This window comes from Eupeodes corollae, chromosome 1 (genome assembly GCF_945859685.1).
Source record: "Eupeodes corollae chromosome 1, idEupCoro1.1, whole genome shotgun sequence".
NCBI classification, from domain to species: Eukaryota; Metazoa; Arthropoda; class Insecta; order Diptera; family Syrphidae; genus Eupeodes; species Eupeodes corollae.
In genome coordinates, this window is record NC_079147.1 from 295,489,153 (window position 1) to 295,506,556 (window position 17,404).

The window sequence follows — 17,404 nt, forward strand, 5'->3', positions numbered from 1 at the left end:
ACATATGTTAATAAAAAAGGACGTTTTCTAAGGTCGCAAGCGGAAGTTCCATGAACTTGCTCTAAACAGTTCAATTGACCAAATAAAAAGGTTTTAAATTATTTCCTTTGAGAGTTTTAGAACGTCAAAAATACACTATGCTTCGGCAATTATTAATTCTTATAGAAAGATTTTGAAATAAGATCGATTTGTCAATTTAATATTTTGACATCTTAAATATTTTACGCAATTAGAATGATAACATTACCAACATCAAGTAAAATTAGTTCTTAACCTTAAATCTCTTGAGAAAAAACAATTATTGACATTATTCTATATGATACAAAATATTATTGTTAGTCAAGATATTATTGTTAGTCAACATATTACTGTTAGTGTTTTTTTTTTACATATATATTGAAGTGTAAATCAATTGTAAAAAGAGGCTAGGGTGCGACCCACACTGATAACTTCCCACCCCGTCTGTCGATTTGTCTTGCTTAAAAGTTTCAATTTTTAACAAATTTGCGTACTATTTTTTGTAGATTTTATCGAAATTAATATTTTCTTTGAAGCCAATATTTTTAATTTTTGAAAAGCTATTTGAGCCGAAAGTAAATTTTTACCAAGTTTTAGCATTGTTTTTTTTTTAGAGTTTTATTTTTTGTAAAAAAAACTGTCAATTCGATGTTTTCCAAAATTTTATCAAATGTTGAAAACAATATTTCTTATAAGAAAAAATAAGTTTAAAGCCAATATTTAAAATTTTTGAAAAGATATTTGAGTCGAAAATCATTTTTTACCAACTTTTGTTAATTTTTGTTCGGTTTTTAATTTTTTGTAAAAAAACTGTCCATTCGATTTTTTTCAAACTTTAACTGAATGTTGAAAACAATATTTTTTGAAAGATAAAAGTAAGTTAAAACCAATATCTCAAAGTATTGCAAAGATATTTTAGTCGAAAATCGATTTTTACCAACTTTTATACATTTTTTTTTTAGGTTTTTATTTTTTGTAAAAAACTGTCAATTCAATTTTTTCAACATTTTCAACATTTAGAATGTTGAAAACAATATTTCTTATAAGATAAAATAAGCTTGAAGCCTAAATTTCACGTTTTTGAAAATATATTTGAATCGCTATTCAATTTTAACGAACTTTGAGTTATGTTTTTTTAGATTTTTATTTTTTATAAAAAAAACTGTCAATTAGATTTTTCTCAAAATTTTATCAGATGTCAAAAACATTATTCTTCGTTGCACAAAATTGTTTAAGATATAAAATCATATTTCAGTCGTAAAATTTTGGAGGTGACAAAATTTTTTTGTCAGTTTTATTGATTTATAAAAAAAACCGTTATGTTGATTTTTTTCAAAAAATATACTTGTTTGGTATCACGTTACAATATATTATATAAAATTTAATTCAAGTCTCTAGCGTTTTTGGTTCGTAAGATATTTAGGGTTAACCAAAATTTTCACCTTTTTTTCAAACTGCTATGGTAAAAAAACCACCCACGCAATTTTCTTGAGAGCCCTTTCTGCATCTTTCTGCCTTTTTATCTGTATAACAAAATTTATTTGAAATCGATATCTCTTCTGGTTCTTGAGCTATGGACGACGAAAAAAACGTCGCGAACGTACGGACGTACAGACGTACGGACGTACGGACGTACGAACGTACGTACACACGCACGCACAGACATCTTTCTAAAAATCTTTTATTTCGACTCTAGGGACCTTGAAACGTCGAGAAATTTCAAAATTTTCAATTTGACAAATCGGACCTATTACAATAACTTCCTATGGGAAGTTAAAAATGGATGGATAAGGAAACGGAGCTTTTTAATTTCCTTCTAGAAGAAGGCATGTAAAATTTAATGCTAATTGGTGACTGTAAGGCGAGAGTTGGAATTGCATTCTGACTTCACCCCTTTACCAATTAGTTCAACCAAGTCAGCATGTGACTCAACCCTTGACACATTTGGGAGAAAACGTAAAGAAATGTGTAAATTAATTGGACTGAATATTTTGAACGGAAGACTAAGAAGTGACAAAACTGGTAACTTTACCTCTTTCAGAGGAACTGCCAACTCCACAATAGACTACTGCTCTAGACTACTGACTAGAAAGTGGCTCGAGTACACAAGAGACTTAACCTAGAACAACTGGTATATTTAGACCATCTTCTAGTGAATATTTCTTGTGAATTCACCAAAGACTAAGAACAACCCACCTAAAGTCTAAAACTCTTACCGAAATTCCAGTAGAAGAAACGTTATTTACTATCATACCAAACAAGCCTTGACACAAGTCTGAGCCTTGTAAAAGACGATCAAATTCAATTGATAAGTGGTGAAGAGTTATTGGTTGAGTGTGTCGAACAAGCCGCCCAACCCTTAGAAGCAAACCGTAGGCAAAAGAAGTGGAGGAACCCATGGTAGAAGTAGCGACTGTCCTTCACAGATGCAATAACATCAAAGCTGCAGGAGACGATAGCGTTCCCTATGAAATTTATTAATATGTGCTTCAGAAAACTTTTTGATAAAACTAACAGATGCATACAACTACATCTTCATGAGCGATGATTTTCCGGAAAACTTTCGAAAGAATATAATTTTCCCAATTTTCAAAAAAGGCGACGTAAACAAACCGAGAAAAACTATTGTGGCATAGCTTTTATGAACTCTGTCGTGAAAATCTTTACAGGTGTAATTCTTGACAGACTTACGCTATGGGTTCAAGATAACAAACTGCAAGGCAAATATCAGGCTGGTTTCAGAAAAGAATACTCAACGGTGGACAATATATTTTCGTTGACAGGCAACGGCCTAGTCACTGATAAAGCTTAATGTCTTGTGTTGTTATCACCTTACATTGTTAGTCGCTGAAGGTGCTGTGTTCTCTAATCTGTACATTTATGTGCTGAGTAGTGTAAAATGTAATGTAATGTAATATTTTCGTTGACGTGTATCACTATATCATTCCTAATGAAAGGAAAGAAACACTTTTTTTATTGACTTCAAGTCAGCTTTCGATTCAATTGATCGGAATGCATTGCTTTACAAGCTAAGCTGCTTTGGTATATCCACAAAAATGTTGAATACTCTGAAAGGACTCTACGCGAGCAACCAAACACCGGTGTGGAATGGAACAGAAAGATCTGAGTGGTTTTACGCGACATCAGGTGTTAAACAAGGCTGTCTGCTAAGCCCAGTTCTATTTTCTCTTTTCCTAGATGATCTCACTACCACAATTAAGGCACTGTTATCTGCAGATGATGTTGTCATATTTGCAGATACTCCAAATATGTTGCAAATAATGATAAACAAACTCCAATCATATTGTTACCTATAGAATCTAACTGTTAATACCAATCAATCGAAGGTAATGATTTTTCGCAACGGAACAGGACGATATGCAAGAGAGGAAAAATGGAAGTAGGAAAATGTAGATCTTGAGGTGGTGAGGGATTAAAAATATTTGGGGGTAATCATAACGCCATCACTATCTTTACAAAAACATTCGAAGGCCAAGCTTATCGCAGCAAAAAAAAGCTATCAACTGCAACTGGAAAGAAGTCTGAAGAAAGATACATGTTGCCCCAAGCACAAAGTTTGAATGCTTGCCAGGCATGGGGATTTCAGCAGTATGAGGAAGTAGAAAAACTTTTAAGACACTTTATTTAAAAAAAATGTCTGGCTTCACATTAAAGATGCATCCTTTTGCTTTCTAGGAATTATCAATTCTTTGAAGAGTGGATCCACTAAGTCTAAAACATGACATCTAGTTGCTAGAATCAGGTATAGAGGATTGAAAAACTTTATGCCAACTAAAAAATTGAGTGGCGCAACAGTCCGTTTGAGAACTAAGGGCTAGTGACTGACACCTCTCAACCATTCCTGTTTGCGAGTACTGTTGTGAGTGATGCAAGGGACAGTTTTAAGCCGAATCTTTTCATGACAAGAATTACTCTTGGAGGATCTGTCAATTCCTCGCAAGAGGCAGTACCCGTAGAAAAAACTTTAGATGGCATAAGCAGGGATTGAACCCAAGACCTCTGGCATGACAGTCAAACGTACTAACCATAAACGCCTTTTTTATATACTTTCAACTCACCGTTTACAATAAGTTTAAAGTCGAATTGTGAACTTAAATGATTGTCCCAAATTCCATTTCCAATAATTTATTGAACTGTTTTTCTGTTGAAACCATCTTTAGTTTATTCTATATTAATTTCCTTATTCTTACCCTTGTCCTTCGGATGTAAAACTTACATTTAGATCTTGGCAGAATTAACCATGTAGAATTCGATGCTTTACAAATTGAATAATGTCTCCTGTCGGTAAAACAGACAACACCCCAAAGTTTTCACTAATCTTAACAGAATGGGGATAAGAACTTATTTAAGGTTGTTGCTGCTATAAGTGATTTCAATTGTACCCAAGACAAAGTTCAAACCGTAATACTCGAACTTCCAGAAATGGCCATCATTTTTTTCCTCAAGCTAAATTTTACTTACTTTGCTAAGAACAAAGATTAAGTTTTCAGTCGCACATCAAGAATGTGAACTACTTTATCTCATTCTTTTCTTATTAATTCAAATTATTATATTTAGAAAAAAAACTTTGATATCGGTACTTGTAAAAAAAGACTGTTGATAGTTACTGTTTTTGATTAGGTACTTCAATTCTAGATTATGTCATGTCGGCCATCTTGTTATATACAAAAAGTAAAGGGCGTTGGCAACTGCGAATTTTTTGTCGGTTACTTTAAATTTAAAATTATGTTGTTTTATACAAATACAAGAATTTATATTTTTGGAAGTACAAAATGTACAACTAGAATATCTAATTTCAATTTCTAGAAATTTTTTTTGTTTGATAAATGTTGCGTGAATATTTCGTAGAAACTAAAATCCATTCCAATTAGTTCTTTTTTCTCTAAACCAAAAATAGTCAGAATATTGGATGTTTTTTTTTCTTCTTGTTGGTAATTTTAACTAGAATTTTGATGTAATCATTTAGAAAATGGGTTAATTCTTATGAAAAAGTAGGTTGATATATTGTACCTGTATACTTTTTAGCAAAAATTATATATATTCCCAATACATTGTCATGCGTCATACAAAAAAGCCTTTATTTACATCTCTTCCCTATCCTAGATACATGCACTCTGTAATCTGAAAAAAAAAAGAAATTGAAGGCGTTTTCGAGAATCAGAATTTGATTGGATACAAAATATACATATGTAGATTCTAATATTTTATTAGAGATATTCTAAGGAAAAAAATATTAATGAAAATGTCGGCATTTTTCAATAGAAGTGAATATTTCATTTAATTTTCAATTAAATTAAAAAATACTTTATCTCAAATGCACTAAAACGATGTTAGTATATACTTTGTAGTAAATTCACTAATTTTCCTTAAAAATCCAATTAACTACATTTGATAAGTAAATAGCAAGTAAATTATTTCAAAAATTATTTTGTTCACTCATTTCACGAATTTATGTCAAATTTCACTCTCAGAACTTTTCCACAAAGAAGATTTGATATCGATTTACGTACTTACTTAAGGTGACGCTACAATCCTGTGTGAACTAGGGCCTCACCCAACAAACTTCTCCACTTGTGAGGTCACCTTCCACTTGTGCGCGCCACCTGATCCGCGGTCTTCCTCTACTGCGCTGTCCTGTGGGTACGGATTCGAAGACTTTCCGGGCCGGAGCATTGGTTTCCATGCGCTCTACGTGACCCAGCCATCTTAGTCGTTGGACTTTTACTCCTCTTGCTAAGTCTACGTCGCTGTACAGCCCGTAAAGTTCGTCGTTCCATCTTCTCCTCCACTCCCCTTCGATGCATACGGGACCTTAGATCACACGAAGAACTTTTCTCTCGAAGCGACCCAAGGTGCTTTCATCCGCTTTTGTCATGGTCCATGCTTCTGCACCGTATAGCAGGACGGGGATGATAAAGGTCTTATATAGCAACACTTTGGTCCCTCGAGAGAGGACTTTTCCACTCAATTGCTTTCTTAGTCCAAAGAAACAGCGGTTAGCAAGAGTTATTCTGCGTTTGATCTCAGCGCTGGTGTTGTTTTCTGCCTCACTACCTCAAAGTTACGTCTGTCGATTGTGACGTTTTGACCAAGATGTCGGTGTTATATGTTCTTTCTAGACGACAGCATGTACTTTGTTTTGCCCTCATTAACCGTACTCACAAAAGCCCCATTGACATCACGCTGAGTTCTTCCGATTATGTCAATGTCATCAGCATACGCCAGTAATTGGACGGACTTTTGAAAGATAGTGCCTCTAGTGTTGACGTGTGAGCTCTGCACTATTTTTTCAAGCACGATGTTAAAAAAATCACATGACAGCGCATCACCTTGTCTAAAACCTTTTTTGACATTGAAAGGATATCGATTATTGTGAATTAAATTTCACTTTGCTCTTTTTCCATCATAACTACAGTTTTTTTAAAACGCTCTTAACTATGGTTTTTAGAGGTATAGAACTTTCAGTTGGCAACACTATTTTAACTGGAAGCCATTTTTATCAGCTGTCAAGTGAAATTATGTTTGATATGGCATTTCAACATGAATGGATTTTATATGCGAATTTTCGACAACTGATTAATTTAATAAATCTTTTGATAACCGCATAATTTGACGCTACGGCCCCATGAATGAGCCTCCAAGATAGTGTGATTTAACGCCGCCGTCGCACACTGTTAAATAATCAAAATCTATCGGAACTTTATTCAAAGAAAGTTGGTCTCCCATGTAAGAAAAACAAATTGTCAAAATTGAAACTTTGCACTTTGGATAGAGTTTAAAAATTTGTAGACACGCGTAGACAACCCAATTTTTTCATTTTATGTTTGTCTAATTATTGCTTAATCAGAAACCAAGGTAATTTCGTGCACCTTTTTGCTACCCTCATATAATTTTTTTCAAATACTTCTAGATGAAGAGGTTGGATGTTTTTGAGCTATGGCGACAAACTGCGAATGAAGAAAGACTCCAAAAAACTGTGCAACTTATTGCTTCTGAAAACGGTATGGTGAGCTCTATTTGAGATTTTGAGATGTTTGTGAGTGGTCTGATCGGGAGAATAAAAGTTAAATGGGAAAAAAGTAATAGAAATTACCCAAGATTCCTGGTAGGTTAGATCAGACTATTGTTTTGCCAGCTAAGTGCATATGCCCATCTATACCAAGTATATCAGTGCGGAATTAAGAGCTGGGCCCGGGAGGCCAATAAAACCATTTAGAGACTGCAGAATTAAAGTGAAAAAAAAAAAAGAAAAATTAAGGATTTAGTTGACACCAAGTCTCCTGAAGAGTTACCACTTGCCAATGAGATAAGTTTAAGGTCTTCGAAAAAAGGGATGCAGCAATTTTTTTTAAGAGTTGACTTTTTCTTCACCATCTTGTGCAACGAATCTTAAAAAGGCCAGAAATACAATGCTAAAGCCAACTTTCTCCCGAAAAAGCATTGGGTCTTATGATAGATGCGAAATTGGGTGTTCAGCTCAATGCTGGAAGCAATTTATTCCCCCACTTTACCTCGTATTGAAAGCTAAAGAACAATGCTATCCTCCAGAACAAAGCCTACAAGTCACTGACACATCTGTTGATGTAACTTTACCAGCCCTTGTAGATTTGACAGCAAGCGCAACCTGAAGTCATTGAACAAGTAAAGTTTTCAAAATTACGCCTGATCTACAAGTTGGGATGTGACGGAAGTTCTGTTCAAAGTCGATACAAACAAAACTTGACGGAGGGTTTTAGTAATGCGAATTTATTTTCAGTGAATTAAGTGCCTATAAGGCTCGTGTGTAAGAAATCCTAAAGCTCTGTTTCGAAGAATCAAGGTTTTGTAGACCTGTTCGCTTTTCCATGACAAAAGAAACTAAGCATGTAATAAAATTAGAAACAAATAGAAAGCGAGATAACATCAAGGAACTTGTTCTCACAAACATTTAAATCAAAGATTTGCATATCGAACTCAATCATTATCTAATTATGACTATGGTAGACGGTAAAGTGTGCAGTGCCTTGTCGCAATACGATGCAACGCAAAGGTGCTATATATGTGGAGCCACTCCAAAAGATATGAATGGAGACTTATTTGCTACATCCGACATATCTCAATTAAATTCCTGCCCTACTGAACCGAAGGAGCTCTGCTCCACCTTGTGCCATGACGTCCCGATTGTACAGGAGTCGCCTATCCACTGTTCGTCGTCTGACGTGGTAGATTAACGGAACTGCCAATCTATCCTGTATCAGACCGCATCTATCTAAAAAGAGGAATGCCTCTGGGGGAATGAAGCCGCTCAAGCGTGCACTCTCAAAATACTCGTCGTTCGGATAGAACGCCCCGAAAATTAAATTGTTGGTCGAAGACATAGCTCTTGCAATGTGACCTCGAACGAGTTTTATCACGAAATTGTCAATTCTGTTGATTCGAGCCCCGTTGTATAGGACCTCGTTGGAATAGTAATGCACATAAGAAGATTCGGCTGTTCGATATAAGCCGGTACAGCCAGCGTCGTAAACACTGCCGTTCGAAAACCCGAAACTTATCCATCTGGGAAGGGGCAACGTTGAACCACACGGGACAACCATAAACGATCATTGGCCGTATGAGGGCCATGTAGCAAATTACCTTTACTCTGGGGTCAAGCCGACTGCTAAAAAACAGCAGTTTCGTCAGAGCGAAGGCTCCTCTGGCCCTGGTCAGAGCAGCATTTATATGTCTGTCGAAATATAAATACTGGTCTAACCAGATACTGAGGTACTTCACTACACTTTTGCTCGCTAATGGCTGCCCGTGAAGATCAACGATGACCATCTTGCACCAATTCTTGCACGTATCCCTCGTGGCCCTAGCCAACGGAGTCCGGAACAGAATTGTCTCCGACTTCTGGACATTTGTTTTCAGTTTCCAGTCGTCGCAATATCAATATCTTGTCGAAATCACGCTGCAAGAGAATTCTAATAACCTCAACCTTTCGGGCCGTTCTGTTCACAATTAGATCGTAATTGCCTTTGTTATGCTACCTATCAGATCGCTGGTGTCTGAAGAGAATCGGCGAATTCACCGCTCCCTGTTGAAGACCATTTTTAATTGAGAATGTTGTGGTAGAAGTTACATTACCAGTTTTGACAACAAACTTTCTACCGTTAAGCACATCAAAAAGTATATACAACAATGGCTTGCTAATGCCAAGCCTGCTTAGTTTTAGGTAAAGACCCTTTAACCATACGGTGTCGAAGGCCTTTTCCAAATCAACCAGAACAGCACCTGTGCATTGTCGTTTTGATTTATTCCATTGGATATCAGAAACGAGTTTAGACGCAGCATGAATTGTGTCATGACCCGCCTTGAACCCGAATTGTTTATCCGGAATAATTTTGTTGTCCGCAGCCCACTTAGTCAGAGCCCCATTAATGATCTTTTCGAAAACTTTGCTGATGTTCGGAAGAAGACTTATCGACCGAAGATTTGACGGGTTGGAGTTGTCCTTTCCCTTTTTCGGGAAAGGATGAACCACAGCGGTCTTTCAATGCACTGGATAATATGCATTATTCAGTGCATTGTTGAAGAGTGTGGTGTCTTAGTACAACGTTGGATATTCCATCCACACCTGCTGACTTTTTGTTTTTTATTGAGTTGACGATGAGTTGAAGCTCAACCTTCGTCGCTAACAAGGGACTTGCTCCCGTTTGCTCGGCGATTATGCCATCTGCCAATGAATCGTCATTGAACCGCATGAAACCGCAGTTCTCAGACCGCCATTGTGTCATATTATTTCGAAGGTAAAAGTGATTAGTGACTTTTTCCTTCGGATCTTCAATTGTATAAAAGTTATAGTCATGGATGGTTTCTTCTGGATCTATTTGCGCTGTCCTGATTACGTCTCTGTTCTCTTCAGTTCTTTGTAGTTTAAGACACGTTTGTTTTCTGAATATCTTATTGATTTTGGGGAACATAACAGGGTCACTCGAATTAACTGACCGGATCTTGCGGTCCCAGTACTTGTTAATTGATAACCTGTAGTTCTCCTCAATTGTCTAAACTATTTAGCCTTAGTCTGTAATCCGATTTTATCGAATATCGATTCTTATGAATGTTTTATTAAGTTTTGCGAAGAATGTTCTTTTTAACCTTTAACCTTTCGAACGGAAATCAATATCAATTGTTAAAATTTACTTATTGCTGAAGTTTTGACTAATTTTGAACCAATCTTTTCTGTTTGTCAGACAGCCGCATTTCAATTTTTAGCAGACTGATAATGTTTCACTAACTTTTCTTCGTCATCAACAAAAGAGAGACTCCTGAAATCCATTTGTTTCTACGTGTTCTACACCACTTCCAAAACCTCAAATGATCTGATTTTGATAACCGCAATAAATAGAAATAATTAATGTATGTGGCAATACAAAAATTCCAAACATAATTAAAAGGTCGAACTATAATTCTTACGAAATACGTCTAGATTATAGATTTTGGTTTCTTGTGAAATAATCAGTAGATACTTATGAACGTATTTCAGGTGTGAAGATTCCAGTCATGAATCATTTATCAAATTGATAATGATTTGTCAAAAAAAGAACCACTTCATCCAAGAGCAAACAAATAAAAAGACAATTCATTTAAAAATCCCCAATTTTTGAATATCATTTAACACCTTGCTTTTATTATTTTTAAATCTAACTACTGTAATAATGATTACACATTATACAATGTTTTTTGTTAAGATAAGATACCGAAGAAAAATGTGAAATGTACAACTTCGTACGTGACTCATCATTTGTATGCCTATGATTTATAAATCAAAATCTAATAATGAGTATTTTATGTCGATAACTTTAGATTGTTAAATTTTGTAAAGGTACTAATGGTTAAAATATTTTAGATAACACAGGTTTTTTTTTGACTTGTGACAGTGAGTAATTCTTAGTCAAGAACTTTTCAAATCAGTCATTTTTACAAGGGCGTTGCTGGGATTTCTTGTTTTTTTTAATATTGGCTAAGTATTTTTTAAAAACGTTTTATCCATCAGGTTTTTAAAATATTACTTTTGAAAATTGGGAAAACAAAAAACAGATTGATATATAAAATTCGTGATAGCTTTCAAAGTCTAATAACTCTGTCTTCAATATTCAGTTTAAATTTTTGTGAAATTGCATAACATGTTGAAAATATATTTAAAGCTTATTGGATTTCAACTTTCTCACAATCTTGAAGAAATACCGAACCTTTTTTTTAACAGAAAAAACAAAGAAATTTGAAAGTTATGTTTGTTTTCGTAGCGAATCAGTCGTGAATTTCTTGTAATATATTAAAAAAATATTTAAAAAAATGTGTAAAAACGGGTATTTTAAAAATTTAAGCAAATAGTTAAAATATAGGTTCTGATTTAAAAACCAGCATTAATCTTTTAAAGTTGGGGTTTTCAAAATTTCATATAGCCTTAAATGAAGACTAACTACACTACTAATCAGTATTTCTAGAAACTAAAAAATTAATATAATCCGAATTTTGGTTGTTTTTTAGTACATGTTTTCAAAGAGGAGTATTTTAAAAAATTGATATAATGGAAACATTTTAATACCATAAAAAAGATTGGTTGGTTTATGTGACAGACATTTTATTTTCCACAACTATGCAGAATTGATATGAAATTAAAAAAGATATTCTCAAATAATAAGAGTACAGAAAATAATTCTTTCCTAATTTGCATACTACGAAAATGAGGTTCTGTCAAAATTTTCAAAAAAATTCAATTGATAATTTTTAACTAAAAATAAAAAGCAACCAAATGTTCTAAACATTGGTTAAAATTTATTTTCGATCAGAATATCTTGAAAACAAATTAAGATATTGACTTGAAATGCATTCATTGAAAAAATTGATTTTCTTAACTTAATATAGGAACTTATTGTAATGGGTCCGGTTTGTCAAATTGAAAATTTTAACATTTCTTGAAGTTTCAAGGTCCCTAGAGTCGAAATAAAAGATTTTTACAAAGATGTCTGTGCGTGCGCGTGTCCGTACTTTCGCGAGGTTTTTTCCGTCATCCATAGTCCAAGAAACAGAAGAGATATCGACTTTAAATACATTTTGTTATACAGATAATAACGCAAAAAGATGTAGAAAGGGCTCTCAAAAAAATTGCGAGGGTGTTTTTTTTACCATAGAAGCTTTATAAAAAGGTAAAAATTTTGGTTAACTCTAAATATCTTACGAACAAAAAACGCTAGAGACTTGAATTAAATTTGTATATTTATATTATATTTTTTGAAAAAAAAAAAATCCAATTAACAGTTTTCACCTCGAAAATTTTACGAATATCTCCATCTCCAAAACAATTTTTTGCAACGAAAAATAACGATTTTAACGGAATGGGAAGTTTTCAAAGTGGGTTGCATCCCAGGAAGGTACATATGCCCTTAACACAAGAAAACGCCAAGAATTTTGTCTCTAACGTCTTGAATCAAATTGGGGCATTAATTCAGTCCTTATCTTACACGTGATCTCACTTTACTTCTGTGGCACTTAACCCTGAGTTGTTAAAAAAATAATGTCTTCTAATTCCGGTCACATTAAATCTACAGTTCTCAAAAAGTGAAAACAGGCCTCATTAACCTTAATAATTTTTTGAATAAAATCACATTGCAGCTGATCGATTGGCTTGAGTTCTTGTGTTAACTTAACATTAAAAAAGCCTTAAGATTTATGTATTTATAAAGGTTCAGAGAACAGCTTGCGTGGGCACCACAGGGGCCTTGCGTACTTGCCCAACGGACGCCTTAAACGTTATTTTGGATCTTCTACCAATTGACCTTTTTATTAAATACATAGTTTCCTGCAGCGCTATTAGGTTGAAGGAGTCAAACAGCTGGTTTTCAAAATCCTATGGTCACAGCAACACAACGAAATTGACTTCCTGAGATATTATCTCGGTAGACACTGACTACTGCACTCCTTAGCCTTAGTAAGGGTTTTAAGGTTATTTTTCCATTCAGAGAAGATTGGGAGGATGACATTGTGTCGATAAGTTTCGACACAACCATCTTTACTGACGGCTCAAAGATGGAGTGCGGAGTTGGATCTGGGATCTTTTCTGCGTCCCTAAATGTAGCTAAATCCTTTAGCCTTCCTGACCTTGCTAGCGTATTTCACGCTGAACTGCTGGCAATAAGGAAGGCATGTAAGATACTTAAAAAAGGCCAAACCAAAACCGAAATGTGGCTATCTTTACAGACAGTCAGACAGATGTCAAAGCCATTAACTCGGCCATATAAATTGGTCCAGCAATGTCGCGATGAGCTTGCGAGCCTGAATATTAACCTCAGTGTTACCCTGATCTGGGTTCCGGGCCATCGTGGGAAATGAACGGACTGACGAGCTAGCCAGGCAAGGATCGGCCCTTCATAGCTCACTTCCGGAAATGGTTAACATTCCTCTTGGCGCTATGAAGGGTAAAATCTTTTCTATCAACCAAACTGAATCAAACCAAAGGTGGAGATATGGGCCACCTACAATAAAACCCGTACAAACGATCTTCTATGCAGGCCAAGGCAAGACATAGCCAGGATTGTTGCGGTTTGTACCGGACATTGGCTTATAGGAGTTCATGCAGAGAAGTTGGGTATCTCTTACAACACCTTTTGCCGTAGCTGTAGTGACCAAAGAGAAAGTGAAACGATAATCCGTTTCCTCTGCAAATGTCCTGCTTTGGCAAACACTAGAATGGAATACTTTCACGAACTTGATGAGCTATCTGAGACAAAGATTAGAGACCTAATCTTTTTTCTCAATTCGACAAATGGCTCTAACGTAATCGCTTTGAAGCTTCTCTATAAATCTGTCCCTTTCAATCACAGGTCAAACCAGTTTTTGGTATCAAAACGGCGCACTACAGCGCTAATTGGATCTCAGGCTAGGTAGCCTTGAGATTGCCATTTCTACCTACCTACCATGTATTTATGTATGCAAAGTGCGTTGAAATGTCGTTTGTGGAATGCCTAATTCCAAACATCGAAGAAAAATCCTTAGACCTAGGTTTCCGGAAATACTACGGACTAGAGCAGTAGTAGTAGTAGAAGTAGTGGTAGTAAAATGTTTCTTATTTCCAACTTAATATCTAGAAGTTAAAATTTTCAAATAAGATTTAAAGTGTCTTTTGAAGTTAAAAATACAAAACTTACGACATTGACAAACGTCGTCTGTCGGGTAGTTGAATTTACATACATATTATTACAATTATGTATTAGTTTGTTGATCATTTTAAGAACATTTTTAAATTGTTATGTTCTCTCACTAGTTCATTTCTGTATGGTAAGACTACAGTGATAAAATTCGCAAGTCCTTCAAAACTGGTTCTGTTTTCTCCATTAAGCACCTGGATTATTTCCGCCTTTGTTAACCAAACTTTCCCAAGGAAGGCCACCCTTAATTTTTTTAAACCCATACATCTGCCCAAGAAGTGCTGGATGTTTGCTTCCTCCCTTAAGTTTCACACAGTACATATTGATGATTCGTTCTGGTCAAATCGGTTTCCATTAAACTTGATTAAATTACTGTTCAGTTCGAAACAAAATGTGTCCTCCTAAATGATCCAGATGCGCGTTCTGCTCTCAGATGCCCTTCGTAGGTTTTTCTTGTTTCCCTCAAAAGTATTTTTGTTAGCTGATGCGGTTGTCTTGTTGCATTCTATTCAAATATTGTTTTTGATTCATATCTGAGGTGAAGATCAAGGGTCTAGTAATGTCCGTCGTCCACCCCAGTTTCCATTGCCAAAGAGTGGTTTTGGGGTAAATGTAGACAATTTAAAAATTGGTTTTAAAAAATAGCGTTGAAGTTTATCCACTTCTTCGAACATTCCAAAGCCCCAGATCTGAGCTCCGTAGGTTTGAATAGAGCATCAGTATTCTTAGTTCTTCATGTGCCCTTGTGGGACACACAGGGTTACAATTCTTAACATAACTATTTTGTCTGAACAGCTTACATTTTGTCTATTTGTTTCACTATTTCCGCGCAAGAAGGTTCGATAAGGATCCAAACATTTTATTTTAGCGAACTTAATATAAGGCAAATTCATAGTAACTAATTGGCTAGCTGTAAAAAAAATTGCTTGCAATTGAAGCAACTTTACACCGAAAAGCTGGCTGGAAAATAAGTTAAAGTTTACTGATCATGTATTTACCTTCAACTGAAGGTTGAATTTTTTACTAAACAATTCTACTTAAAGTTTATTGGTTTCTTATAATATCGGGTTTTCAAAAAGAGGGCTACAAAATTTTTGACGGTTTTCAAACATCAATCGGCCGATACTACTGCAATTTCCCGGTTGATATTCGCAAGAAGTTCATCAATCGTCGCTGGCTTGTTGGCATAGACTATAGACTTGACTTAAGCTCACAGGAAATAGTGTAACGGTGCGGCGTTAAATCGCACGAACGAGGCGGCCAAGCGACTGGACTATTTCGTGAGATAACACGTTTTCCAAACTTGATTTCCAATAAATTGATTGTGACATTCGCTATGTAGCTTTTAGCGCCGAGCTGCTGTCCTGTTGAAAACCCATGTCTTCCAAGTCCATATCATCCAATTGGGGTGAAAAATATTCGGTTATCATTGAACGGTAACGATTCCTATTTACAGTAACATGCTGGTCTTAATCATCACGGAAGAAGTACGGCCCAATAACGCCGCCGACCCATAAACCAAACGAAACCGTAATTTTTTTCAAGATGCATTGATGACTCATGGAGTACGAATAAATTGCTGCCTGACAAATACCGCATGTATTGTGTATTGACAAAGCCATTCAGCCAGAAATGAGCCTCATCGCTGAAGATGATTTTCAAGTTGTTGCTCAGCCCAATTCACGAGCATAGGACACTTCTGGTGGTCAAGCGGCTTCAGTTATTGCACCAATTTATGTAGGCCAAGATCTTTTATCAAAATTCGTCACAACGAACGTCACAGAGATGCCCAACGATTGAGAACGACGTGTGAGAGACAAATTTGGAATGTTGGCAACTGAATCCTCAGCGACAGCAATATTTTCAACACTACGGGCACTTCTTTGTCTCACTGAATGTCGTAGCCAATGACTCCAAATATCGGTAATAAATTTTAATAATTTTGACTCGTTGTTGGCTCGTTTATCTTTCCACCATAAAATGGCAAACTTTACCGAAGAGAAATGTCAAGAGAGCGACAAGAAATATGGCTCCATTTGCTGTCAATGTCGCTCTATTTTTGTTGGGCTCTATTGAAAACCCCGGTATAAAAATAGAGGTTTTTTCGTTACAATAAAAAACCTTGTGTAAAGAGTTTTTGTATGTTAATAATAATGCAACCAAGAGCTCAAAGAATGCAGTTGATAGCAAACGAAGTTCAATGGCTGCGTTCAATCTTGTGTTGGATAGGGTATCTTGCATAGGTGGATTTTAAGATACCTTGTTGAACGAGTTTGATAGCTGTATTGAGATAGCTGTCAAAAAATAAAAACAATTTTCAGCTGTTCACAAAAAGCATAGAAACATTTAAGCTTCGATGTCAAAATTGTTGTAAGATAAAACATTTAATGGATAATTCAATTGATTCGTCGGACTATGATGAATTGTTAGGTGAGTAACAATTTAATAAATAAGCGATAACCTTAATATGTAATCTACATACATATGTTTAATTTCGTCTTAGCTCAATTGGAATTTTATGCGATTAATAATTTACTTCTAAAATTCGGAGGCAAATAATACCCTAGAAATTCTTGAATACCTTTGGATTCCTTTTTTGACATCTCAGCTGTTTTTGATCTGCAGTTATTTTACACGTAAAACACTAACAAAATGGTATCGGATACCCTATCTGGCTGAGATTGAACGCAGCCATTATGTTGTCTGCACCTGCCCTTTTTCTTTTTAGGAATGGCGTAGTTTTTAATTGTCAAATGTCAACAAATGACATCCTAAAAAGTGACAGCTGCTCAAAATAATGTGTTACTTAAAACTTATTTCTCTTATTGAAAATCTTCACCTTCGTTATAAAAAAAAATTTCAATAAATAATAATAAAACGTTAGGTCACAACTTAAAATTCAAACACAACAACACAAAAATATTAACGAACTAACTTCTACCAATACTTCATTCTTGTACCTTCTAGAAAATGAACACTAAATAAAATGAGAATAAAAATCACCATCATCGTCATTGGAACACACCCCCTTTATTATTAAAAAGGTAATAAATAATCAATGAACAATGTGTCATATTATAATGTTTAGCATAGGTACGAATAATAAGTAGATAACTATAATGAAATCAATGACGGAATTATCAATTTAATCATGATCTCACACAACATTCCATTAAATCTCCGTGTTTAAGCTAAAT

At 35.1% G+C, this 17,404-nt stretch overlaps 1 protein-coding gene across 1 annotated transcript in view; it reads left to right on the plus strand.

Moving 5' to 3' along the window:
- LOC129940838 (putative mediator of RNA polymerase II transcription subunit 26) overlaps positions 1-17,404 on the plus strand; it is a 95,567-nt gene that overhangs the window by 29,008 nt on the left and 49,155 nt on the right. The gene's annotated exons all lie outside the window — the stretch shown is intronic.